This window comes from Nelumbo lutea, chromosome 1 (assembly GCF_056320005.1).
Source record: "Nelumbo lutea isolate HS-2025 chromosome 1, American lotus-T2T, whole genome shotgun sequence".
NCBI classification, from domain to species: domain Eukaryota; kingdom Viridiplantae; phylum Streptophyta; class Magnoliopsida; order Proteales; family Nelumbonaceae; genus Nelumbo; species Nelumbo lutea.
In genome coordinates, this window is record NC_142684.1 from 69,617,470 (window position 1) to 69,644,710 (window position 27,241).

Here is a 27,241-nt window from a genome sequence, read left to right on the forward strand (position 1 = left end):
TTCCTGGCCACGGAGATTCAACTACTGTGTCCATCTCACTTGGTTTATATGTTATGAGCAGCTTTGCTTCTTCTCCTTTCTGGTTTGTTTTCCTTCCTCAAGGATTATACTTAGAGGTTGAGGCTAAGGAGGAGAGAGGAGTACAACCCTGCGAGCGAGAGCAGAGCAGGGAGTGTCGAAATGTCATGAGTCTTCACATTTTCGAATTAGGAAACCGTGACATTTTCAAGAGAAGGCAGTGAAGGAGACGTTGTTCCCTTTGGATGGCACGCTTCAGTCAGGTCACATGAAGCTAAAGACGTGTGGCGCATTTTCCTTTTACATGAACGGTGCACGTATAGAGTGTGCCCTAACCGAAGCCGAACTCCAATCCAATACCTGCCCTTAACAGATAGTCAGTTATTTGTGTATCATATGTTATCATGTATTACTTAAGACTTTTGAAAATGTTAAAATTATTCTTGAAAATAAAATATTGGTCATCATCTTCTTCTTAAAATTCAGGAAAATGAGAAAAAAAAAATAAAATAAAATAAAAAATGAGTAAGACAAAGTTGTTTCATTTACCAACCCCATAAGGACCAATCAGAAAACCGATATCCAACGCTCCATGACTCTTTCACAGAGTCAGTGTTCCTTGAGTCGGTTCACTCTATACTATGACGAGAAGTGTTAAGGCTACCGATCAGAAAACATCGGTTCACTCTATACTGTTAAGGCTACCGATCAAATGGGTAGTTTTTGAATTTGTAACGACATATTTGTTGATCTTATGTATGACAAGACATAACTAGAGATACAGTGTTCAGTGCTGCGAAAATGAATGAGAGATCAAATTAAAATCCATGAATCTTCTTCTACTTCTTGCTACATCTCTCTCTAGTTCTCTACTTGTTCTATTGTCAACGTTTTCAAGAAAGAGTATTGATGAGAATACAAATATATATGCAATATATAGTTCTTCTAATCATTTTGGGTTTAATTTGTTCTTCTTAATTACTTTTCTTTATTCTGCTATACTCTCTTGTATTTCTAAATTTGTTCTTCCATTCCATGTTATAACTTGATTTTTAATTCTGCAATACGGGATTTGGGAATTGATGAGAGTGGATTTGGCCCTTCAATGACATTATGACACATGGCACCTCAGAACAAATAGGTGACACCCGAAAACACTTTAGCAACAACTTGCCTTAGCCAAGTTAATGGTGTCCCACCAGGCGCGGCCTGGCACTGATGCGACCTGGCGGCCTACGAGACGTGCTCACCAACAAATTCGGCATGCATATCCTAACACTCCCATGATCCTTGGAAGTTGATCCACATGCCGAACGATCTGGAGGGTGGTCAATGTGCATGGTGGTTACCTCTAGTAATCTCGAACCACTTATATGACCTCGCAGAAATCTCAGATATGGTGCGTGAAGCCCACGCCAAACAATGCCTATATAAAGGCATCAACCCCAATGGCAAGGGGGGTGAGTAAGCAAGTAAGCAAATTTCAGTTCTCATACTTTGTGATTTTTAGCTCGTAGTCTACTATAAGAGTATTGATTTAAGCATCGGAGCGACCTCGTCGAGTTAGCCACCCCGGGTCCTCTGACATTTGGTTCCTTGCAGGTTTCTAAAGAGCAACGAAGCTTATCAATCCAGCTCGTCACCAGACAACTCGGCACTTGGTCAGCCCGGCACCTCACGGGCAGCTCGGCACCTCATAGGCAGCTTGACACTATAATCAACTCGCCACCTATCCTGTCCAGCTCGATAGCCAAAGTTCTCCACTTTGGCCTGAGTCATCGGCCACTTGAAAGCAGACCAAATGATGAGGTACTTAACACAAAAATTCATACTCCACCAAAAAATTGATGAATGAAGAGGGGGAATGGGAATTTGGAATTGGTAGATTTGGTGTGGGAGAAGAAGAGGATTTCTCCATGTCTCTTGATTGGTTTAATCCAACATCGATCAGACCGGCTCTGAGACTTGATCCGATTTCTCTCCTTTGACTTTTCCATGTCTCTCGACTATTAAACTGTGAATAATATTTTAGCCACCCAACTCCAACTCTATGATGGAAGGGGACCTTCAAGGTCGTGTAATGAACACATGGGCTGATAAAACTCGGTCATTACTTCATACAACTCCCCAACGTTCTGTGATCTCAACAGTAAGGAAACAACGGTGGTAGGCCTATCGCATTTGGTCCCTGACTGGCCAGTCAACGCAATCGGGCATCAATTCCAAGTCCAGTAGCTTCCCCGGATACCTCCTAAGAAGGGCTTCCCATATCGTACAAGTTGACACGAAAGTATAACACAAAAGATGGTGAGACCTAGTCTTCCATGCATAGAACACGTGACATGGTTAGGGAGGAAAATTTTTATAGTTGATTCTGATTTGAGCAAATGGTTGATAAAGAAAATTAAATGACACTTGAAGGGCATTTGTGTATTTTTACAAGTTATTTAATGGCAGGTTAATGATATGGACTGGATTGACACGTTTTGAAACTCAGGCACCGAATTGTCACATTTTAAAGTTCGAGAACCAAAGTGGTCCCAGGCCCAAAGTACAAAGTACTAATTGGGAAATTTTCCTTTTTTGTTGACACCTACCCCCTACCTTCAAGCTTAGCAAATTAGCAATTTGTACTTTTATAAGCTTCATTTGGGAAATATAAATATGTTCAATACAAATCCAAACAGAGCCTATGTGCATCATTCCAATTTTATCGGATGTCTCTGATGAAGGATGATTTGACCCAACCTATGAAACGGTGACACGTAGATGCTGACTTAGCATGAGCGACAGCCTAGCGTTGAAGCCCAGAGCGACCAAGTGATGGGCCCACGAAGCAGTCTGCTACGTTACAGTTCACGAGGGGAGGAGTCCGCCGTAAGGTGAACTCCAAGTTGCCCGTGCTATCTTTGAAGTGATACTCCGAGGCAACTGTAGCTCGCGAGCTAAAGTGATTAACTCGCCCGAGCTCCCTAGCAAACAAGTCATTCCGAGGACCAATTCCACTAAGGGTAATCCTGGAGTGTTTCAAGTTCGCCACAAAATAGCTCGTGAACGAGCCACACTAGCGCTCTCCATGAAGCTTCCGACTGACAGACCGTACTGGTTAGATTGCGCCGTATCTCTACTGACGGCGTAGTCCCAGTCCTTTCAACAGTCTGCGTCCACGTCTCTCATCAGGTAAAGGTGTGCCTGCCACTTTAGAAACGTGTCACTCAGCTGGGCGAGGCATATGCCACAACGGCCACCTGCACAGCCCTAGCAAGTAACGGTTGTGGCAGGAGCCCAGTGGCGGTTATGCCTAACCTAATGTGAGTGTCCCTATAAAAGCCCTCAGAGCAGAAGAGAAACTTCTTGAATCTCTGACCTCTTGAACATTGTGGTAACGCGCTATCCTCACTCTTAGCCTTTCATCTTTCCCTTGCTTCTACCGAGTACTGACTTAAGCATTGGAGTGTCCCTGCCGAGCAACCCCCAAAGGATTCTTCTTATTCTTCCCTGTCTTAGGTGTCTTCGAGGAGCCACACGAGTGCCAGTTAAGAGTGACTGGATTGGGGCGCATCATTTGGCACCGTCTGTGGTAAACGCTTCAAAAGGCCTTTCTCTCTAAACCCTCACAGTTCTCTTCTTCCTTGAAAAAAATCCAACGCTCATGGCTTCCTCTAGCAACGTCAGACGAAGCACGGAAATGGATAACTCTAGGGAGCAACCCCAGCTTCCTATTGTTTGTATCGGACAGTTCACTGTCCCCCTCTCAGCGGATGGAATCCCCAACTTGAATGTGCCTCTTACAATGGCACCTGTCATTGCCCCACTCCCTGCTACAGTCGAAGCGACGTTCACCGAACCTTCGGTCATGCCCCCAGCGGCCAGCCCAAACCAATTAGAGGACTTGATGCCGTGCATGTGGGCCATGCAGGCCCAAATGCAACAGTTCCAGCAACTTCAACTCTATCAACAACATGTACTGCACCAGGTCTCCCAGTATCAGTATCAGCAGCAGTTCCCCCAACTGCCTCAACCTCAACTTCAGCAGCAGTTCCCGCCTCAGCACAGCCTTGCAGCAAGCTAAGTCTTGCCGCTAGGACGAGCACCCCATTGGCCAAGGAGAGGCCCCCCAAAACCTCCCAAAAAACCAGGCCTCCCCTCGCGGCAGACGAGAGAGACCAACTACCCCGGTCTCACCGCGGGCGGACAAGTCGGGAGGACCCCAGCTTGCCAGGTCTACATCACCTCAGCAGTTGAAGTTTGAAACCCCGATCCTTGAAAACCAATTCGAGATCCTGGCAACAGACTCCAAGCGGGATCCCTCTGTCCATAGCCATCACTAGCAGACCAGGCTACTTCCTACACAAACCATTCCAGACAGCGCAGAGGTGAGCAACACGAACGCCGAGCACACCAAGAAGCAGAGACACTGCCGCCGAGCTCGTCGATCTGTCACCTACGATTTGCCCGAGCTCATGGGCAAAGAAGAGGTGAGCTCGACCGAAATCAAAGCTCCCCTTCTCTCGGTTCCATCCCCCCGTCTTCCGATCTCTCGGCAGTCCCAATGCCCAAAGACTTCAAACTCCCCCCTCTTGACAAGTATGATGAGTCGAACGACAAGTATGACGGGTCGTTCGACCCGAATGATCATGTAGATGCCTTTCAGTCACAGATGCACCTGGCGAGAGCCAGTGAGTCGTGCATGTGTGTGGCCTTCTCCACTACTTTTAGAGAAGCGGCCCGCACGTGGTACCGGAATTTGGCACCTAGGTCGATAAGAAGTTGGACGCAGTTCGCACAAACCTTCGCGTCCCACTTCATCACCAACAAACGGTGCCCGCGAATTGAAGAAAGCCTCCTCAACATAGTGTAGAGAGAGGAAGAGTCCATCCGGGGCTATATCAAGTAGTTCAACGATGCATGTATGCAGATACCGCGCCTGGACCCCGCTGTACGCCTTGCAGCAGCCAAGAAGGGCGTGACACACAAAGAGTTCAAATGGCACATGGTCGTCAACCAACCAATGACCATAACCGAGTTTCTGAAGCTTGCGAATAGGTTCATAGCCACCGAAGAGGAGATCAACCAAAAGGGCGAGGGCGCTCCCGAAAAAAGAAAGAGGGAAGGAGAGCTTTCTAGTCAAGGGGACAGCCGAAAGAAAAAGGACATAGCTTGGGGGGCAAGGCCGGGTCAGTTTTCCCGACCTCCTATAGAGGACCGAGCTTATTACACCCCACTGAACGCGAAGCGGACTGAAATCCTGATGGTGATCAAGGATGCCCCGTACGTGAAGTGGCCACCCCGTCTGAGGGGGAATCCCAATGAAAGAAATAAGAATTTGTATTGTAGTTTTCACAAAGATCACGGTCACAGTACCGAGAGTTGTAAAAACCTCCGTGGCGAGATAGAGGAGCTCATCCGTCGCGGATACCTAAGAAACTTTGTACAAAATAATAATAATAGTAATAATACAGGTCGACAAAGGGAGCACGATAAGGATGCTCCCGAGTCCAGTAGCAGGCCGACCGAACAACACAGAGGCAGCCTCCGGAGGAGAGACCAGTTCGGGGGACCATCCACATGATAGTGGGAGGTTCGATCGTTGCAGGTTGCACTTCAGCAGTAGCTCGGACGTTGGTTCGTGAGGCCACCCGGGAGGAGCATAACCCCCCAAAGCGGCCGAGGACGGAAGAGCCAATTTTCTTCACAAAAGATGATGCGCGAGGAGTCTACTACCTCCACAATGACGCGCTCGTAATAAAGCTAAGAATCAACGACTTCGAGGTCAGGCGCATACTCGTCGACTCAGGCAGCTCATCCGACATCCTCTTCAAAGCCACGTTTGACCAGCTTCAGTTGCAGAGAAGCGACCTGAGGCTTACGGACACTCCTTTGGTATGCTTTAGCAAGGAAGAAGTCCGACCCCTTGGGAAAGTAACAGTACCTGTGGAAATCGGCACATGGCCTTGTGTGGTCAGGTTCAAGCACGACTTCCTGGTGGTCGTGACCCCCTCCCCCTACAATGCCATAATAGGTCGACCGATCACCCATGTTCTACGGGCGGTGGTTTCCACTTACCATCTGGCTATGAAGTTTCCAACAGACTTCGGTGTGGGGGTAGCGCGGGGTGACCAGCTCGAATCCCGCAAGTGCTATGTCGCCGCCCTGAAGGGAAAAACCATGGTGGCCGATGACCTTAAGCTGGAGCGGCCTATGGAGCAAGGCGGAGAACGAGCCGCGCCCATAGAAGAAACATTCATAGTTCCGACCTCAGTCGTAGACCCAGTCAGATGCTTCAGACGGCGCTTCTGTCCAAGAACCTCTACGATCCAAATTGGTAAGTTTCTTACTTCAAAATTTAGTTATTTTTGCATGGTCTGTGGCAGAGATGCTCGGGGTAGACCCCGAACTCATAACTCACAAGCTAAATACTAATCCTGTAGTTAGGCCCGTTAGACAGAAGAAACAAAACGTAGCCCTAGAGTGGTGGAAAGCGGTCGACGAGGAGGTCGAAAAGCTCCTCACGGCTGACTTCATAAGAGAAGTCCACTACCCGAGCTAGGTAGCCAACCCCGTCCTGGTAAAGAAATCCAATAGCAACTGGCGCATGTGCGTCGACTACACCAACCTGAACTAGGCTTGCCCAAAAGACTACTTCCCGCTCCCCAGAATCGGCCGCTTGGTGGACGCGACCTCAGGGCACGAGCTGCTAAGTTTCTTGGATGCTTATTCGGGCTATAACCAAATCAAGATGGACCCAGCAGACGAAGAAAAGACTGCCTTCATCACGGAATTCGGCCTATACTGTTACAAGGTTATGCCCTTCGGGTTGAAAAACGTAGGGGCAACCTTTCAAAAGCTTATAAATAAGTTGTTTGCGCCGTTAATCGGCATAAAAGTAGAATGATATGTAGACGACATGGTCGTCAAAACTCAATTCTCACATGAATTAATACAAGATTTGCATTCCGTTTTTGAAATTTTGCGTAAGTTTAATATGAGACTGAACCCAAACAAGTGTGTGTTTGGTGTGACCTTGGGCAAGTTTCTATGACACATTGTTAACCGGTGCGGCATCGAAGCCAACCCAGATAAGATTAAGGCCATTTTAGATATGAGACCACCCCGAAAACCGAAGGAGGTTCAGAGGTTGAATGGCTGCATAGCCGCCCTGAGCCGCTTCATGTCTAAATCGGCAGACTGTTGTCTGTCGTTCTTTAAGGCAATTAAGAGAAAAGGGTTTGAATGGACCCAAGATTGCCAGCTCGCGTTCGACGAGCTCAAGAAATACCTCGCTAGTGTGCCGACCTTAACCCGACTCGAGGAGGGCGATGCTTTAGAACTGTACCTCTCGGCGAGCGACGAAGTGGTTAGTTCGGTACTAATAAAGGAAGTAGGTCAGGTCCAACTACCCATCTATTATGTTAGTAAAGTATTGCAGGGAGCAAAAACGAGATACCCAGAGATGGAAAAGCTAGCATACGCACTGATAATCGCAACTCGGAAGCTCCACCCATACTTCCAAGCTCATACTATTATCGTCCTCACCAACAAAACTCTAAGGCAAGTGTTGCTTAAACCCGAGGTTTCTGGTTGGTTGACGAAGTGGGTCATTGAGCTCAGCGAGTACGACCTCTAGTACAAGCCGCGAATTGCCATTAAGGCCCAAGCCTTAGCAGATTTCATAGCCGAATGTACATTCAGCTCCGAAGTCCCCAGGCCGATTGAGCATGAGGCTTCCAGCTCGGATGAGCCCGAAGCTCCCAGGCCGGTCGAGTCTGAACCCCATGAAGTAGCAGCCAGTGTGGCATCTCTCCTAGCTCGGCCAATTGCGAGCTGGGATGAGGAGCCCTGGATCCTTTATGTAGATGGCTCCTCGAACCAACAAGGCAACGGAGCCAGAATAGTTCTACACGGCCCAAGCGGTACGAAACTGGAATATGCGCTATGTTTCGAGTTTGTGGCGTCTAACAATAAAGCAGAGTACGAGGCGTTGATAGCTAGACTAGCCCTACCCAGAGAAGTAAAAGCAAAGCACATTGTTATCTGCAGCGACTCCTAGCTTGTGGTTAACTAGGTCACCGATGAGTATGAAGCTCGCGAGCCAACCATGATTGCCTACTTGACCAAAGTTAGAGAGGCCCTGCTCGACTTTCAGTCACACTTCATCAGACAGATCCCTAGGTCGGAGAACGCTGAGGCCGACGCCCTGTCCAAGTTAGCCAGCACTAGCGACACCACCATGAGAATCGTGTACATAGAGGACCTGTCTCGGCCTAGCATTCTTAGGGGGGCAGAGGAGGTCGCTCCTGTCATTCAAGCAGAGCCGAGATGGATTGACCCGCTCGCAAGCTTCTTGCTACACGGGACCCTCCCTGCAGATCGCAATGCAGCCAGAAGGGTGCAGCGCTAGGCAGCCAAATACGTCATGATAGGCGAGCGGCTGTACAGGAGATCCTACACGCTTCCCTATCTGCATTGCTTGCGGCCTACCGAAGCCGAGCTCATACTCTGCAAGGTTACGGGCCACGAACCACAAAGTAATCCCGCTTCCAAGTGGGAATCTTATTCGGCAGCTCATACAAGAGCTTATAGCCGTGGCGGGGAGAGAGGTAATAAAAGCGTCTCTCTGGAGGAACCCCAAGAGCAGCGTTCTTTATACAAAGGATTGAGACAAAAAATCAAGGTCCAAAGGAAGGCAGTACTCGTAACACAGGGATATAGTCCTAACCATGTTTCAAATGGCGTTGGGATGAAGCTGGTCAATGGTGACGTTGAAGTGATTTAACACCTCCACTATCAAGGGGTGCAGGGGGAGCCGCAAGCAAGCCTCGAGTTGTTCCTGAAAGATTATTATGTCATTGGGACCATGCTCCCAAAGGAAGTTGCTAGTGGGGAGGCTGTAAACCAGGTCCCCAGGGAGGCGAAAGTAGCGGATCAGAGACTTGAGTCTCTCCGCTGTCATCAAGGGCCAAAGGTATCGGGCTCCCTCCCCCTAGAAGTAGGTGCCATGTCGCCAGAGGCCTCCCGAGCTTCTGGGACCTGCTCCCAGGTTCCCCCCGAGCTCGAGGAAGCATCGCCATCTTGGCTATCGCCCCTGTGATAGGTGTGGTATGGGTACCCAGACATGGCTGACAACGATTGGGACTCACCAGAGTAGATGAAACGAAGCAAACTGAGGAATTCGGGTAGACTAGGTGAAGTGTGCGACCTCAGAATCCAAAGACAGCAAGATGGCATTGGAGAAAATGAGGCCCGAGGGGGCCCCCTATTTATAGTCTCCACCCTTCCAGATTGACGGCCCGGATCAAAGCAGATCCAATGGCACGCGGGCACCCTGACCACACGCCTTCTGAAACCGAAGGCGATTGGCGGCACGTCTTCCATAATTAAGGTAGTCGCAGCCACACGTCGTTCGGAGTTAAAGGCCACCTCAGCACGTTTTCGGAATCCGAAAAGTTAGGAAAGTCAGAAAATCTCTTGATTCTCGTAAATGCATTTAATGAGGGTAGTCAATCAAGTTTGAATTTCGATCAAATTAGTCCATCGCACTTCATAAACTCCTCGCGCTAAGGTGGTACTCTTAGCTCGAGGAGTGGGGGACAATTGATGAAGGATGATTTGACCCAACCTATGAAACGGTGACATGTAGACACCGACTTAGCATGAGCGACGCCTAGCATTGAAGCCCGGAGCGACCAAGTGACGGGCTTACGTAGCAGTCCTCTATGTTACAACTCACAAGAGAGGAGTCCGCCGCGAGGCGAACTCCGGGTTCCCCGTGCTATCTTTGAAGAGATACTCCGAGGCAATTGTAGCTCGCAAGCTAAAGTTATTAACTCGCCCGAGCTCCCTAGCAGACAAGTCATTTCGAGGACCAATTCCACTAAGGGTAATCCTGGAGTGTTTCAAGCTCGCCACAAAATAGCTCACGAACAACATGCACTAGTGCTCTCCAGGAAGCTTCCAACTGACAGACCGTACCGGTCAGACTGCGCCATATCCTCTACTGACAGTGCAATCCCAGTCCTTTTGACAGTCTGTGTCCACGTCTCTCAACAGGCAAAGGCGTGCCTGCCACTTTAGAAACATGTCACTCAGTCGGGCGAGGCGTATGCCACAATGGCCACCTACGCAGCCCTGGCAAGTAATGGCTATGGCAGGAGCCTAGTGGCGGTTATGCCCGACCTAATGTGAGTGTCCCTATAAAAGCCCTCAGGGCATAAGAGAAACTTCTTCTTGAATCGTTGACCTCTTGAACATAGTGGTAACGCGTTATCCTCACTCTTAGCCTTTCGTCTTTCCCTTGCTTCTACCGACTATTGACTTAAGCATCGGAGTGACCACGTCAGGCAACCCCCCAAAGGATTCTTCTTATTCTTCCCTGTCTTAGGTGTCTTCGAGGAGCCACACGAGTGCTAGCTAGGAGTGACCGGATTGCGCTGCATCAGTCTCCAAAGAAACAATAGAGTCTATGTGTATGGACTATGGAGATATGAATCTAATGAAGATCAAAAGTTTTGATCTCTGTTGGATGTCCCGAGCTTAGGTGTGGGCTTTTGTGGTAAAAACTACAAAAACAACACATTAGAGGGGGGCCAGTGGATATTCCGGGCTAAGGAATCCGATGATCAAGATAGTGGATGCCGAGTTGTTTGAGGTGGTAAAGGAAGCAAGAGTAGGAATTAGAATGCCATAGTGATTTCGAGCGATGTCAATGTACCTATATATAGGGCTCATGGCTCGGCCAAAATGTGGTGTGAAGGGTGAGCTAAGTGGTCGATCTTAATAGGCACGTCTAGGCGGTTGATGGCAGCACATCCGCCATTCATGGGGAACGTTCGAGCTGTATGTTCACTAGGGGTGAGCAAGAAAAACTGAAAAACCAACCGAAACCGAATTGAAAATTAGGAACCGGCTGGTTCGGTATTTTTAAAAAACTGAAGGTACCAATTCGATTTCGGTTAACCAATATAGAAAACCGACAGTTAATCGAATCAACTAGTATACACATATTTCTATATATTTTACATATATTTATTTATATTATAGATATTTTATATTTTCTATATATTATAAATTAATAAATATGTATTATATATAGTTATAATATATAATATATTATTTATTGTTTATTGTTTAAAATATAACAATATATTTCTAATTTTTTACTATATATTTATATATTTTTTATAATATATATTATAAATAAAAAATAAAAAATTGACAAACCAAACCGATCAATCGATTAACCGATTGGCTTCGGTTACCAATTTTCCTAAAAAGAATAGTTCTAGTTTAATTTCAAAAATAACATCAGGATTCAATTAATCGAACTGTGAGCACCCCTAAGTGGGGATGAGATACCAACATCGCCAAGTGGGCATCTATGCTTGCATAAGGCATAGGTCAGCTCTTCTATGTTGATGTTAGAGATAAGAGCAAATTCATCTTGTAGGTCGGAAGTGTCTCTCTTAGGTCGGAGGTAGCTTGGGTTGGATGGACCGGGTCAAGAGTGGGCATCGTGCTTCCAGGTTGAGAGTACATTCCTAGACCTATTCTAGGTCGGAGATCGGTTGTTACTTAGACACTTGGGGTTGAGCTGCCAATAATAGCCTGAACCACTATTTAAGCACAGTCTTGCCACGTATGGTAATGAAGAGCCGTATAACGTTCTTGTCGACACTTGTTGAAGTGTAGTTAGAGGGTAAGTCGTCATGCACCGGTGGCGGCTTCTAATAGGTCTTGAATTCCCACAAGTTCATTATGCTGGTTTAGAACCGTCTGATAGATCTTGTCGTCGTACGTGCGGACTTCATGCGAATAATTAACTTCCATAGACGCCAAAAAAATGCACTACAATAAATTCGTACCTCGAGAAGACAAACTATCACGACTATCTACAGTTGGATCAAATGGATTTGAGCCATTGATGATCCACTATCTTTGCTTATAAATAGTAGGGTCATAGGGAAACATTTCTCACTTGTCCATTGTGGAGTTACGCTATTGTAAGGTTGGAGAGCTTGGTATGTGATAAAGAAGTCCATGTAGAGCCCGGTCAGTCGAATCCTTTAGATCACTTCTAGGTGACTATCCTTCCATTATTCCTTTCATTGTTATGTCTAGTTCGTTCGAATTCTTAGAGGGAGAGGAGCAGGTTGGTGCATAAGTCGGGTAAGAGGTGTCCCCAGTCCAAGAGTGCCAATGTTGCCATAAAAGGGCCTCAACTTAAAGGAAGAAGTTTGAGTTTGGCCCAACTCGGTTAAATTTTGCGATCTATACCAAATCAAGAAGTTATGTCCCTAAGAATTTTAGGTTTATCCTCCCTTGACCCGATGACATCACCCTAGGTCCACTAGAACTCCGTTAAGGTTCTGATAGGCACCGTCTCAATCCGTTAAGGTTCTTTTACGTGGTGAACGAAGGAGGATGGCCCTTCACCTTGAAGTGGGTTATAGCCATAGCAAAACTAGATAGAGAATCCTTAACCGGGGCCGAGAAAGAGTTAGTTAAGGACCTGATTGACAAAAAATTACAAGTTAGGGATTACTTAGCCGAGGAACAACTAGTCCATGCCGGTCTGAGTCCAGCTAGTAGGTCGCTTTCTATACTTAGGTGTTTTTTCATTTATTATGGTCTTACCTTGGATTGCTATCTAACTTTCTTTGTCTCTAGCAACAGGAATGCCAAACACGAACATGGACATCATTGCCACATCCGTTGTAGCTCAGAAGAAGAGGAAGCTAATGAAGCCTGAAACGTTCTGAGCTTTGGGGGATGAGCAAAAAGGGGTGCCAACACTTAAAAAATGATGCATATCAATGTCGAGGACGTGAAGGTGGCAATGCCAATGGAGGAAGCCAGGTAGGAGCAGGCAGAGTCTAGTAGGTCTACGATCCCCCTTACCAAGCAAGACCCAATAGCTCTTAGCAACAAAGGGGTTGGCACACTGAGGACCCCCGTCACCATCATGGGAGAAACACAAGGGTAGGTCTCTGAGTTGACACTATTGCTCACTCCTAAGTGGTCCGTGCAGATGAATGAGAAAGAAAAGGACCCTAGGATGGTCTCAAGCCAAGCAAGGAGATTTTGTTCCTTGATAACCTTCGGGAAATGGGGAATCAAGCTGACATGGTGCTTGGAGCCCTACTATTTCGACACATCATAATGGTAAGTGCATAACTGTTATGGTCCCGCGCGTAGGATCTCGTCACGGTCGGTCTACGGTGAGAAAGCCCTGCTTTTCCTTGCACTTTTCCTTGCATGCAGACTCTATTGCGGAAACCGAATGGGTGATTTGTCCAAGAGACCACCCGAACTCTCCTCACTCTTTTCTTGACTGTCAAAAACTCAATGCTTTATTTCAATTCGTAGCTCCTTAAATAGGAGATTACAGAAGAGAATCCTTGTTGGATTTGGCTAGGCTAGGGTAATCAAACTCAAACTAAAACTCATAATTTCCTACTCAAACTAAAACTCATAAATCTTACTTAAGAAGATAAAATAAGATAAGGGATAAGGGATAAGGGATAAGATAAGCTGGCGGCGAGTTGGCTTGACGTGTCCAGATAAGGGTGGGCCCACCCCTATGAGCTATTGTGTGGGCCCCGCTCTGCTGCTGCTGCCGGGTGCGTGCACGCGGCTCATGGTGTCGCCGCCGCACGGTGCATGCGCGCAGTGCTGCTGTCGCGTAGTGCATGCGCGTGCCTCATGGTGCCGGGCGTGTGCGCGGTGCGTGCTGTCGTGCAGTGCGTGTGGTGCGCGCTGCTGCCTGGCGGTGCGTGCTGCGCGCCATGATGCCGCTGCCATGCGGTGCTGGGCGTGTGCGCGGCGCGTGCTGCCGTCCGGTGCATGCAGTGCGTGCTGCTGCCTAGCAGTGCGTGCTGCGTGCTATCGGCGGTGCGTGTTGCTGTGCTGCGTGCTATCGACGGTGCGTGTTGCTGTGCAGAGCTACCAGGCGGTGCCTGCTGCTGTGCGTGCTGCTGTGCGGCCTGCTGTGCGTGTTGCTGCCTATGACTGTGCCGCAGTGCGCTGCCGGATGGTGTGACCATAACATTACACCCCTCCCGGACTACGAGCTTGTTGTCAAGCTTGTGTTCCAGATACATGGCTTGGGACTCTGCGAATGGATCAAATGGCTGCACACTATTTCTCAGTCCACCCATAGTATGAACAACAGGGACTGTCCCGTCTCTCAGTGCATAATGCTAGACTATTTGATGCATACCCCAGCCGCGTTCTTTAGTTTCCCACTCCCAGGCGTAACCATGGCTTCCAGTGACTACACGCTCTGCTGCACTCAGGCCAACCGCAAGGACATTGAAGTGTTCCCTACCTCCTGGGTCATATAGTTTGAAGTAGTTTTGTGGAAGATCCACATAACAGAAATCACGTACTGGACCACGGCCCCGGTGTGCTATGTTGTGGATCACAGGAATGCATCAGGTATGCTTACAGTAGAGAACCTCAAGAGCTGCCTTACCGAAGAGAATCATGCATTTTAAAATATCTTCTCGGCCTCCCCCATATATATTTTCCTCCATCTTGCGAAACATAGGCCTGTCCGTGAACACAAAATCCATGCCATCAACATAAGCTTGAGAGAAAGTTACCTCATGCCCTTCCACCTTACATCTCTTGTGCACTCCTGTTTCTTGGATTTCTGCATAGTTAGCATACTGTGGTGCCACAACCATAACTCTAAGTCCACGTTGAGCCAAGGCCTTCGGTAAAGCCCAAGCAACATCGCTAAGCCCACCTGTCTTCGTCAAGGGAGCGCATTCTGCAGGTTCTACAATAATGTTCGTGACATTGTCCCCGGCCAAAAGAGGAGACTTTACAGTTTTATCCTTCATGCGTTGATCTTTGGAAATAACTGCGGCTGTAGGGGCAGCGATCTTTTGTTCACTGCATGCCTCTGCCCAGTCCAAACGGCGTCTGTTCGTGTTGGCGATTCCCTTCGAACTCATTTCTTTGTTGGAGAGGAATGCTTCCAGCAGGCGTCGCATCTCCCGAACGTCTTCCCTGACTTCACGAACCTCCCTACTGGTTTCTGTAAGTTGGTGTTCCAGTTCATGGACCTTGGAAGATAGCTGCTCCATATCGCCCGTGACGTCTGGCTCTGATACCAATTTGTTATGGTCCCGCGCGTAGGATCTCGTCACGGTTGGTCCACGGTGAGAAAGCCCTGCTTTCCCTTCCACTCGTCCTTGCGTGCAAACTCTATTGCAGAATCCAAATGGGTGATTTGTCCAAAAGACCACCCGAACTCTCCTCACTCTTTTCTTGACTGCCAAAAACTCAATGCTTTACTTCAATTCGTAGCTCCTTAAATAGGAGATTACAGAAGAGAATTCCTTGTTGGATTTGGCTAGGCTAGGGTAATCCAACTCAAACTAAAACTCCTAATTTCCTACTCAAACTAAAACTCATAAATCTTACTTAAGAAGATAAAATAAGATAAGGGATAAGGGATAAGATAGGGATAAGGGATAAGGGATAAGGGATAAGATAAGCTGGCAGCGAGTTGGCTTGACGTGTCCAGATAAGGGTGGGCCCACCCCTATGAGTTGTCATGTGGGCCCCGCTCTATTGCTGCTGCCGGGTGCGTGCACGCTGCTCATGGTGCCGCCACCGCTCGGTGCATGTGTGCAGTGCTGCTACCGCGCAGTGCGTGCACGCGCCTCATGGTGCCGTTGCCATGCGGTGCCGGGCGTGTGTGCGGTGCGAGCTGCCGTGCAGTGCGTGCAGTGCGCACTGCTGCCTGGCAGTGCGTGCTACGCGCCATGATGCCGTTGTCATGCAATGTCGGGCGTGTGCATGGTGCGTGCTGTCGTGCGGTGCATGCGGTGTGCGCTGCTGCCTGGCGGTGCGTGCTGCGTGCTATCGACGGTACGTGTTGCTGTGCAGCACTGCCAGGTGGTGCCTGCTGCTGTGCGTGTTGCTGTGTGGCCTGCTGTGCGTGCCGCTGCCTATCACTGCGCCGCAGTGCGCTGCCAGATGGTGTGACCATAACAATAATCCTGCTCTAGTTCAAACTCTTCCCTTTCGTTGCGAGCTGATTTGAATTAACTAATCTTTTTTAGGCCAACTCCTTGGCACAAGAAATTCTAGGATGGGTTGAGGCGTGCACCAGACAATATGAGGCCAACAAGAAGGAAGTGGGGGTTTCTCACGGCAAGATAGATGTGGCTATGGTGGAGATACATTGAATGCTAAGGTGAGCACACTATGAGCTTAGGCAAAGTCTAGCCTTGCCAACATGGAAGAGAGGGCAGTGGATGTTAAATGGGAGAGGGTCAAGTTGTCTGAGAAGTTGATCGAATCAGACAAGAATACCGCCGTTCTCCTAGGTGAATTAGAAAACAAGGTAGCCGAGCATGCCGAGGAGTTAAAGGTTGCTAGGGTGAAGGCCTTAAAGACTACACTGCCTCTCCCAAGTTCCAAGCTAACTACGATGAATAATGCTTTTGCGTCCTTGATCAAGGGATTCAAGATCTATCGTCAACTCATCGTGAAATAAGACTCAGAGGTCATAGTGGTAGGATTGAAGCTATCAACCATCACCAAAGAAATGTTGAAGAACATTGACGAAGAGTACTCTAGCGAGGAGGAAGAGATTGGGGTTGGTGAGGAGGCTGGAGATAACGTGTCCCTAAACGATGCTTGAAAATGTTTGCCTCTTTTCCTGGACCTTATATATACAAACTGATGTATTTTGGGCTTCCATGCTCAACTTTTTTCTTCTCTCTTTCATTATCGTTGTTGTTCCATTCTCTCTTTCTTTTGTAATGTAAAATTATTCTAAGGCAATGAAATGACCTCTTGGCTTATTGATCTGTACAAATTCTAAGTTTGACTTTTCTCAAATATTTCACATGTTAGTTTGAGGTGGTTGAGTTCGAAATGATTCCCAGCCAAGATTCAATAAAGCAAGATGAGATAATTGATCTTATTCTTGGGTAATTCGGATTTGTCCACCCGAGTTGTCCCGGTGAATGGAGGCCAAGTTTGGATTTGTCCACCTGAGTTATCCCATCTTGCAACAATAAGTTGAATTATACAGCTACATGAAATAAATTATACAACAAGTTTGGATTTGTCCCCCTCCTGGTAGGTTATCGGCCTGTGCTTTTTGTCATACTGGGCCTTCATTTGCTGCTGGGCCCGGTTCGGGTGTTCCTTCGGGGACCTCAAAACCTCATCCCTCTGCTGTAGTTTTTCTTCCATTTCTGCTACTGCTGTTGACCCAACTTCATAGGGAAGTATAAGAGTGGTTCCCTCCCATACAATGCCTTAAATGGGTTCATTCCCAATGAGGAGTGATAGGTGGTATTGTACCACAGCTCGGCCCATGGCAGTCAATTCATCCACTGTTTGGGCCTCTCCCCCGTAAAGCATCTCAAATAAGTTTCCAAGCACCTGTTAACCACTTCGGACTGTCCATCGGCTTGTGGGTAGTAGCTGGTGGTGTGGTTCAACCGAGTCCCCTGGACTTTAAAATATGTAGTCAAGAAGCGGCTAATGAAAGCCGGGTCCCTATCCGTCACAATGGATCGTGGGGTGCCATGCAGTCTGGTCACCTCTTTGACAAAGGTGTGTGCCACTTGGGCCGCTGTGTATGGGTGCGCCAGCCCAATAAGATGACTGTATTTGGTAAAATCCATGGTAATATCCTCTCATACTTGAGCCGGAACCGGGAGAGGCTGCAACAATCACGCCGGAGTTTGATGGTCAGATTTGTAACGTTGGCAAGTAGTGCATTGAGCTACAAACCGCTGGACGGCTTTCTTCATCCCTAACCAAAACAAATGCTGGCTTACCCGACGGTAGGTACGGAGTATTCCCGAATGGCCACCCAAGGCAGAGCCATGAAATAATTGAAGCAACTCCGGAAGAAACTTTGATTGGGCCGCAATCACTAGGCACCTTTTAAAGAAAAGATCTGGCCCCACCAAGTAGAACCATGAGGCTGAAGTCGGATCTGTTGTAAGCTTCTGGACGGCCTTCTGTATGGTTTCGTCCAGGTGGGCTTCTTCCTTGAGCCTGGCCCAGATGGAAAAGTTGGGATGGGATTCACCCAACATGAAAACCTACTGGCTGCGGGACAGAGCATCTACCGCCCTGTTTGCTACACGTGGCTTGTACTCTATCTGGGAGTCAAACCCCAATAGCTTATACAACCACTTCTGCTGAGTTGGGCTATGCACGGGTTGCTCTGACAAATGCTTGAGGCTTTGGTGATCGGAACGGATGACAAAGAGATGCCCTAGCAGATAGGATCACCATTTCAGCACTGCAAGGACAACCACCATCAGTTCCTTATCATAGGTGGACTGTAGTTGGGCCTGGGTAGACAACGCCTTACTGAAGTAGGCCAGGGGTCTACCTTGTTGCATTAGGACTGCTCCCACTCCGGACTTAGATGCATCACATTCTACTACGAACTCTTGAGAGAAGTCTGGTAAAGCAAGAGTGGGCGGGGTGGACAAGGCCTGTTTGAGTGTCCTGGAATGCAGCTTGGGCTTTGTCATTCCAATTAAAAGCATTCTTTTTTAGCAGTTGGGTCAAGGGGCCCGCTATCAGGCTGTAATTTTTTGTGAATCGTCTGTAGTAACCGGTTAGGCCCAAGAACCCTCTAAGGGCCCGTATGGAGTCTGGAATGGGTCAGTAAACCACGGCTGCAATTTTCTCAGGATCAGCTCTAACCCGGCCTTGAGAGACAATATGGCCGAGGTAGTGCACCTCTGTCTGGCCGAACAGACATTTGTCTTTTTTGGTGTAGAACCGATGTTGCCTCAAGATCTCCAAGGTAGTTTTCAGATGCTGTAGATGGGCATCCCAATCATTGGTTACTGGGCCCAATTGTCGCAGCTACTGGATGCCCAAAATCACATCTGGTCCCCCTTAACTCCAACTGGTGGAGATTCGCTTGGAGTAAGTGCCCTTGCACCTTGATTTTCACGGCTTTACAAACCCCATCACAACTGAGTCTGTGTCCGTTAGCTACATGGACTGAGAAAACCGGTATAGGTTCCACTGCTAAATGGAGCTGGTCGATTAGCTGCTCTGAAACGAAGCTTAGAGAGCTCCCACTATCCACCAATATTGCCATTGGGTTGCCCTCGATTACTGCTCTTAGCCTCATGGTTCGAGGTGATGACGAGCCAGTCAGGGCATGGAGGGAAATCTCCGGTCCCTGCTCTATAGATTCTTCTTCATTTTCTGGGGTTGTTTCTTCAACTGTGGGGCCCTCCTCGTTGGTATCCTCCAGTTCTAATAGAAACAGTTGGGGTCTCTTGCAACAATGTCCGGGCCCGAACTTTTCATTACAGTTATAGCACAGTCCAAGCCCGCGGTGTGACTGCATCTCTGCCCAAGAGAGACGCTTGAGGGGTAAATCATTCGGTCTAACCGGTTTGGCTGGAACCGGTTCAGTTTTGGTCGGGGAAGTCTTGATGATTGGCCCGGTTAGAGTCGATTTATTAACCCATTTGAGTTAATTTAGTCTCTCTTCATGCAGGCGGGCCAAGTGAGCCGCCCCATTTACAGTGACCAGTTGCAAGGCTTTCACCTCACACCGGATTTCATTCCTTAATCCCCGTAAGAAAGATCCCACCAACGCTGAGTCAGGCCATCCATATACCCGAGAAGCCAACCTCTCAAACTCATTCTGGTACTCCCTCACCGTCCCCAATTGTTTAAGTCTCGACAGAGCTTCTTCAAAGTTTTCAAACCCAGATGGTCCAAAACGGTGACAAAGGGCCTCTGTAAATTCTGTCCACCCACTCTGGGGGTTGGAGTGTCGATACCATTGGAGCCACTGGATGGCCTCCCCCTCCAAATGGATCGAAGCCATCGGCACATGCTGATGCCCAGGAATCTCATTAATCTCAAAAAATCTTTCGGCTCTGAATATCCAAGAGATGGGATCCTCACCTAAGAACGAGGGAAATGCCAACTTGGCCATCCTCCCGAATCCAGAACCAGCATGTGGGTGGCTGGGGTAATTGGAGCCTTCGTTATCTCCTTCGCGTAGGTTGGAATGGGATGATCACTGGATCTGGCTAGCGACCCCCAAGATGGAGTCCTTCAAATCTCGTGTTCGCCATCCTTCATTGCCGGCAGCTCTGATACCGACTTGATGGGATACTGTCCACCGCAGAGGTCTCTTCGAGGGAAACCTAACCTCCTACTAAGAAAAGAAGAAAAAGAAATGGATTAAGCCAGGTCTGCCCTACTCGTTTATTCTCAGTTATTTATAGTGTACAAGGAAATCACGACATGTGCATGGACTGTTCATGGTTGACGTCTCTTCCTTGAACCAGCTCCCTTGAACCAGTTTTAAAAATAAAAAATAAAAAATAAAAAAAGAAGTATCGAAACACCCGATACGCCCTTATCAGCGTATCAGGCGTATCGATATTTTGAACCTTGGTTTCATATTTGGAGTCCCAGGCTCAGGCTCTTCCCGAGCCAGAGGTCTTCACTTCATTCATTCTTCATATTAGCTTGCATTGGCTGTCTTAAGTAGTCGACTATTGTTTTTGTTTATGACAAGTTTAGACGTTCAATCTGTTATATTTTGATGATATGGTGATCGATGACAGGTTCCTGGAGGGCTGGAAAATAAGAAGAGGAACATTTACATAGCGAAAACAAGCCCTCCTAGCGTTTTCAAAGCATACTTTGAGCAATTTGAAAGAGGCCTTTCGACATTCCTTGTGTCACACTCAGAGCAGTTGGTTCTAGGAGGGCGTATGATCTTAACACTTCTGGGTAGGAAGAGCGAAGATCCCTATAGTAAAGAGTGTTGTTATATATGGGAGCTGTTGGCATAGGTTCTCAATAGATTGGTCTCGGAGGGAAAAATCATGGTTCGACTTTTGGAAGCTAAGGCTTTTTGATGATGATAGCATCTTCTGGCTTTGCATGAGCCATGAAATTATCAAGTTGTAGAAACCCAAGAATATTTTTTTTTTAAATATTCAAATCTGATTATATATTTGTGATTCAAATATTTTGAATGGAGAATATATATATTTTTTAATTTTATTTGTAATTGATGTTTATTTATTTTCGTATTTTATATCTATTTAAATGAATATAGAGAAGAGAACAGGAAATTTGAAGAAAATTAGAAAACAAAGGTTATTTGAAAAAAAAAATATATATATATATACTTTTAGTCGCAGTCGCGATTGCCGCTAAAGTTCCTGACTGCCACTAAAAAAAACTTCTAGCGGCAGCTTAATGTTTATACCAACAGCCACGAAAACTGCCACTAGAACGTTTTGGCGACAGTTTGCCGACTGCCGGTATAGCCTCTAGTGGCAGTTTTAGGGACTTTTAGCGACAGTCTTTTTCCTTGTGGTGACCCCGCCTACATTAGAGTCTCTAGTTCGTCTTTGATCACGGAGAAATGGCCTTAAGAAGAATCAACCTCACTGCCATCCCTGAGGAGTAGAACAACGCTCAGGAGAACACTAACCTCGAGGTGGAAAACCAACCCGAAATGCAAACGCCCATCCAAGCAGACATTGAGATCTTGTCAAACAAGGTCTATGGGTTCAAGGCGCTCTTTGAAGAACGGTTTAAAGACTCGAAGAAAGCCAGGAGGAGACAGGAAACACCCTCCAAATCCTACTCAACCGTTCAGCCCAAGCTGAACAGATCCCCACCGCTACTATCCATGGCGTCTCGAATTCTAACCTAAACCCTAGTCGCCATGCCTCCAACGCCATACCCACTGTCTCGGAATAGCCCCACAAGGCCAACCCAATCCCAACCCAAGTAGGCTCCCTACCTGCTCACCAGTTTTGTACCCTCCCTTGTGTCGACCCTGTATCAAAGACCCCTCTTAACAAAAACGAGTTGAGGGAGTATGTTCAGGGACTGATGGTTGAGAGTCGCAGTGGGGCCCAGGACTCGACGGTTCTACAAAAACCTTACTCCGACCGTACTCTAAACAAGTCTTACCCTGTCGAGTATACCCCTTTTCAGTAGTGGCCGCAATATGACGAACAAAGGGGTAGCCCATAGGAGCACATCAGAAAGTTCGAAGACCTTCTTGGCTCCTTCGCTCTTGATGGGGATTTAAAGGTGCAAGAGTTCTCAAAGATGCTGACCGGTCCAGCATATACGTGGTTCGTAAGTCTTACCCCTGGAAGCATTGATTTGTGGAGCGAGCTAGCCAAGAAGTTCTTATCCAAGTGGTTCACCTTAGAAAGGAAGTTGACGATGGCCAATCTGTGAAACATAGAGCAAGGATCGAGAGGACCTCTTGGCATATGTAATGAGATTCCAGAAACTTACACATTCCATTTTCGATGGACATGCCACCAAAAGAAGCTTTGTTGAGTAATGCGTCCAAGGTATATGCCCCACCTACAGAATCGACATCGAAAATATCGAAGTCGAAATCTTCAGCCAGCTTTGGAGGTGCACAGAGAGAACGACGTGCACCATCAAGGACACCTCCCCTTACAACAAAAATGAGGCGTGCATGGTTGATAGACGCCCTAGAAACAACGGAGGAGCTAGACAAGGTCCATACCAGCGGGACAATACCTAGGGGAAAAGAAACCCACCACTGCCCCCTCCTTTCCCTATTACAAGAGAGGAGGTGATCATGATTATGAATAAGCAAGCTAGTAGAAGACAAGGTCATCAACCTTCCGCCGCCGCCACCAAGAGTCAACCCAGAGAAAGACAAACATGGAGGAAGATGGTGCAACTACCATAAGACGACTCACCACGACCTTATGGATTGTTTCACCTTAAGGAGGATATTTGCACAAAAGGTAAAGTTAGAGCAGTTTGTAAAGAGTCCTGGCCCGTGTGGAAGTCGACCCCCTCCCAGCCCATGCCTAGGGAGGTAGCATCAACATGGTAGGAGCATCTGGACAGTACCAGGTTGACGCCCTAATAGAGAAATTGTAGCAAAGCGAAAAGCTATTCAGTTCTTCACTAAACAGGGGGCCAACACAACAACAAAGAAGTTGGCCATCAAGGCACTGGTTGAAGTATTCCAGCACCCCCTACAACCTTACAACCATGACAGTAGCAGAGTTGAGTTTATAGCAGACAACATGTTGGCCATTGATCCCCACCGTAACAGACCCCTATACATCATGGCGAAGATAGGGGGTTTCGACATGAGAAGATCAATGGTTGACGGGAAGTTCTGTTAACCTCATTTCGATCCACACACTAGAATTAATGAACGTTGGAAAAGAAGACATCAAAGGTTGCCTTTGGAGGTGACGGACTTCAACGGGAACCCGTCTATCACCGAAGGGTCCATCGAGCTGTAGGTTGTGATCGGACCATTTACCATAATGCAAGAATTCCAAGTAATTAAGGGAAGAACCTGCTACCACGCTCTCTTAGGGCACCCATTGATCCACAATCTAGCTCTCGTCCCCTCAATGTACCACCAGTGCATCAAAGCTAAATACCAAGGATGATCGATAAGGATCCCAACCACCAGGGCTCCGTTCGATAAGTCCGAAACGCACCTCCAAGATGCCATCTACTTCATGGAGTTGGTAGAAGATGGCGAAACAAGGATAGCCAAAGTGGAGGGAATGAAGATAGCCACAGTAGAGGGAATGAAGCTGCCACACCCACCTGAGAGTGAGACCATAGGAACAACGGGACGTTGGAAGAGAAGCAGATGCGTCTGGATGACAGAGGACGATGGGAAAGAATACTCCACCATCGTCGAAGACAATGAGGATGACGAACCACCTATCGCTACATGTCTCTTTACTTTATCTAATAGATATTAATATTTTTTAATTTATCCCATGACTATTTACTTCATCCAACATCTACTACCTGAACCTCTTTACCCTATATGTGACCCCCACATGCTCATTTATAGGACAAAATAATTAAATGAGCTCTTTTTCTAGAAACCACTTCTTATTGCTTTTATCTCTTTTTTATTATTATAAGTATATACTTCCCATCCTCAATTTCCTCTCTCTCTCTCTCTCTCTCTCTCCCCCTTCTTTCACTATGAAATATTTTGATTTTTATTTAATTTTTCATTTTACTTAATATTTTTAACATATTTGTCTGGTTGCTTTTAATTTTTAACTAGTGAATTATCTCGTACTAAGTACGAGGTAATTAAACGTGTGTATAATTTAGTTTGAGGTTTACTATTTAGTTATAAAAAATTAAAGTGAAAAAAAAAATAACATGATCATGCATTTTTGTAATTGATAATCTATTCTGATCTATTTTATTTAAAACCCACTATTAATTTATATTTTTTTAATTTGATTTAAGATATTAAATGAGATCTTATTGGCAAACAATAACCCACTTTATTTGGAATTTACTATTTATCTAATAAATCTATTTTGAGTTATTATTTTTAAAAGTTAAATAAAGTTGCATCCTAAAAGTTAAATCAAGTTTGTAATTGATAAAGTATTTTCTTTTTGAAAAAAAAAATCATTTTAAAAACAATCATGGGTTTATGGTAATCTTTTAATGGGTCCCACTATTTGTATTTAATAGACTATGGATAAACATGTGTTAAGCTAATAAATATTTATCTATTGAGAATGTTTAGGAGTGAAACTACCTATTTTTTTAATCCTATTTCTTGTTTCTTGAATTACTAGGATGTTGTGTATCTGAATGGTGGGTTTGTAGCATGAAGACATTTCTTTAATATATATATATATATAGTCTAACTAAAGGAGACCTCAACTCAACATCTCGGCTGCTAGGGGACCTACAACCAAATGTAGTTGAGTTCGAGCCAAGCCGAACTCGAACTTTTGAGCTCAAGCTCAAGTCTCTAATTCAAATCGAGCTCGAGCTAGACAACACCTTGACCATTGAGGGAGACCTCAGCTAGGTACCTCGGTCACTAAGGGAGATCTCGGCTCAACACCTCGACAAATGAGAGAGACCTCAACTCGGCACTTTGTCAACTAAGGGAGTTAGCTCAACACCTCGCCTGCTAGGGAAACCTTAGCTCGACACTTCAGCAGCTTAAGGAGACCTCAATTTGGCACATCGGCAATTAAGGGAGACATCGGCTCAGCACCTCAACTGCTTGAGAGACATGCAATCAAAGGTAGTCAAGCTCAAACCTCCGAGCTTTGGACTCAAGTTAAGCTCGAGCTCGAGCTCAAGTCTCTAATTCAAATTGAACTCGAGTCTGATGGTTTGTGAACGAGCCCCTACAATGTAGGGCCCCCTCCGCTAGTTATTTATTAAATGGAAATTTAGGTAAATTGAAATTTGGATAAATTTATTAAAATTATTATTTTTTTATTAAAACTTTTGACGTCATTTTCTCTATTTTATCATTTTTTCATAGATCTTATTTTTGTGCCATTGTGTCTTCTCTCCCTTGCCACGGTGTTATCTATTTCTCACCATTGTGTCTATGATTTGCCACCTATGATGTGGTATTTTTGTGCATAATGTGACATCGCAGGCTTTGGTATTTCTACCCACTATGTTTCAGGGGATATGTGAATTCGCGATTATGGTTTTTAGATGTGAGCACACCTATATTCTTAAGCAACATCGTAGACTGCGCACGTCACAAACTTAATTTGCTAAAGTCTTGCAATTGTCGGATCAGGTAGCGGGATGATTAGGGTAGCGCATAGCCTCTACCGTAGTGAATTTGAACCTGCGTTAAGATTTCTATGATTTGAAAACTATGATATGGTAGCTCTGCATATAATGTAATATCGTAAGACATCGCAAGACTTTAGCAATTCTACCTGCATACCAGACTTGGGTATATTTGCGCATTGAGTTTCGAGAGATATGTGGATTTGTGATTCTAGTTTTCAAACACCCGATCACACCTATATACTGGCAAAGGACATGACCACCGCAATGGCTAACCCCATTCTACGCACTTTCACATTTTTACGTAAAATGGTATTTCCGTTCATTATGTGATATTGTAAGAGACATTCCAGATTTTGGTATTTTTGCGCACATATATACCTAGATAATTTTGTTCATGAGTTTCGGGAGATATGTGAATTTAAGATTCTAGTTATTAGACACGCGACCGCACCTAGCTATATTCTAATGGTGAACATGACCTCCATCCTATGGTTAACCCCATATGCTTTATACTTTAATATATTAAAAATATAAAATACAAATGACTGCCAATCAAGGCTTAAGATTTTGGCTAAAATACATAAAGTTTTTCATAAAAATCTTTCCTATAGTTTTCTCCTAGATGATATATTCTTTAAAATACCTATTTTATCCTTTCTCATATACTGTTCATCATCTTCTCCTCTAAATGTTTCTGTATCAACAGCGGCGGCACCCCTCTAAATATTTCTATACCAACGTATAGATATGTCAGTACGACCTTCTTCTAGTTACGTGATTCATTCCACGGTCCTCGTCTGAAGCCAATGGCCTATCTGCTCCACTAGAGTCAGAAAGTGATCGGACTGAATCTATTATTTCTGTACCAACATTGATTGTCTCGCTTCCCGACTGTGTCATCAGCAGATGATATGGGTGACTAAAGTATAGGGGAGGCTCAGCATGGTCATGAGCAAGCTGAGGCTGTGATAGAGCAAGGTCTGGAGGCTGACTATAGTTTTCTCTCATGGAACGACTAATTGGATATCCCTGAACTATGCTTTCAGGTGATGAATTTATTACAGATGGGAAGTACGTACGTGAAGCTCCTCTTTGTGCCTGAGCTCTCAGAAGCTGCTGCATTTGTAGTCGATGCCCCCTGCTCTCTGCTTCAACTGAAGTAGCAGCAGCAGCAGCACTCTGCTGTAACTCCATGGGCACTTGATCGACATAATTCTGTCGTGGGTATTCATATTCTCCTCCCAGTAATCCCTCTCTGCGTAGTGCCGCAGTGGTGAGAACTCAAAGGGGTGATAAAACAGGTGGAGAAGTAGTAATCGAAATGGAGCCTGCTACAAAAAAAAATGATGTCGATGCCACTCCATCCTATGATGAGATCCATGGCCAATCCTCTGAACACTTGCTGGATCTCAAAAATTGATATCTCCCTATCCGACCTCTGCCTCGCCGATTTGAAACGATGTCCATGGGGCCTAAGAGGGATCCTCACTCCCGATTCCGATGCTTTTCCCGTCGTTTGGTCCTCGCTGCCGGAACTGTTCCCATCTCCATAAATCGGTATAACGTCGGCACCCTGGACCTCTCCTTTGCAGACTGGGCATTCGTTTTCGTTGGA

The 27,241-nt window shown here is 46.3% G+C and overlaps 1 long non-coding RNA gene across 1 annotated transcript; it reads left to right on the top strand.

Moving 5' to 3' along the window:
• Window positions 1–19,542: 19,542 nt before the first annotated feature.
• On the top strand, window positions 19,543–21,070 carry LOC148875156 (uncharacterized). Its single transcript, XR_016098258.1, has 2 exons — window positions 19,543–20,238; window positions 20,619–21,070. It is a non-coding gene; the product is annotated as an uncharacterized LOC148875156 (long non-coding RNA).
• Window positions 21,071–27,241: the final 6,171 nt, after the last annotated feature.